This window comes from Bubalus kerabau, chromosome 8 (genome assembly GCF_029407905.1).
Source record: "Bubalus kerabau isolate K-KA32 ecotype Philippines breed swamp buffalo chromosome 8, PCC_UOA_SB_1v2, whole genome shotgun sequence".
Taxonomy (NCBI): Eukaryota; Metazoa; Chordata; class Mammalia; order Artiodactyla; family Bovidae; genus Bubalus; species Bubalus kerabau.
Window position 1 is genome coordinate 68471710 of NC_073631.1, and position 1732 is coordinate 68473441.

Here is a 1732-nt window from a genome sequence, read left to right on the forward strand (position 1 = left end):
ATTCTGGGTACCAAAATCTAAGAAGTGATCAGAGATGCTTACAAATTGGAGATCTAGAAGTAATGATGACCAAGATAATGATGATTCTGAATCATGCTCCATGAAGAATGGATGGATATCTGTGAAAGAGAATCCAGGAGCCTTGGTAACTGTCTTTGAATATCCCCAGAACTGCAAGAAAGGATTAGATGCGAGCCCCTCTCCAAAGGCAAACTAAGTACTAATGGGAGGAAAATGTACATGGCAATATCTTCAAATACCATAAATGTAACAAAATCAATGGAAAAAGAAGACAGAAAAGTCTAAAGGCAGTGGTCTATTGTATTAACTTTCTGACTATTTATATATGGTGTTTGCAGAGAAAGAATGGTACCCAAGATAGTTCACAAGGAGAAGACTGCAGTAAGCATCTTGTCCAGCAATTCACACCATAGCAAGCATTTTCATAAGCATCCCTCGCACATACAGTGAAGGTGGAGGTTGGGGACAGAATCTCTGTCCTCTAGAATGACCTGAGTATGAACAACATACAGCTAACTGAACCACAGAGCAAGAAATAAAATATCCAAAGTCCCCATGAAGGCCCTGTTCCTTTGGAATTTGAACTTGAAAGGGTTACTAAATCTTGAGAAATCTTCCTTGAAAATGTGTCCAGGCTCAGACTTCTTCTTTCTAACACCTGCCACCCTGCTTGTTATCACCCTACTCTTGGCTCCTTTAGCAAATTCCCAAGGGACATTCCTTCTGCTTTAGTTGGACATTGCCTTTTCATACTGGGATGGGGGAAATGACTCACAACATGTAGATCACTCTGGCAGTCATGTAGGGGACAGACTGGAAGGAGTAAAACTGCTCCCAAGATGAACCAGTGGAGAAGGCAATGGCACCCCACTCCAGTACTCTTGCCTGGAAAATCCCATGGATGGAGGAGCCTGGTAGGCTACAGTCCCTGGGGTTGCTAAGAGTCGGACATGACTGAGCAACTTCACTTTCACTTTTCACTTTCTTGCATTGGAGAAGGAAATGGCAACCCACTCCAGTATTCTTGCCTGGAGAATCCCATGGACAGGGGAGCCTGGTGGGCTGCCATTTATGGGGTTGCACAGAGTCAGACACGACTGACGTGATTTAGCAGCAGCAGCAGCAAGATGAACCAGGGCAGTTCCATCTCTTCCCGAAAATGCAATACCAATGTTTTCACTGGTATTAAATAATGTCAGCCAACATTCACTGAATATTTACAGGATTATCTTGTAGGAACTTTTTAAAAAGTGAAGTCTCTCGATTTATCGTCATTTTACAGACAAGTCAACTGAGGCACAGAGAGGTTAAGGATTTAAGACCTCACAAATTATTAGTGGTAACACTTTGTCTCCATAACCCAATCCCCATTGGAACACAGATAATCTGCAACTGATTAATTTAATCTGCAACTAGCTTAATTTCTATGCTTGTTTGCCAACTCACTTTTTCAATCATTTCATGGTCTTTAAAATTAATAATCATTCATAAAGTTTTTTTTTTTAATTAACAAGTTCACATACAGTGGAAATAACCTTCAGTTGAGATGTCAAGTGTGATAACTAGGGCTGTTTGTTTTTTTTTTCTCCTTTAGGCCTCAGTTTTTTTGTAGATAAAGGGTTGACATAAAATGTATATGAGGTTTCTCACAAGCTCTAACATATTATGACTCTTGGATGCAATAGGGTGAATGTAGCACAAGCAAAAATTA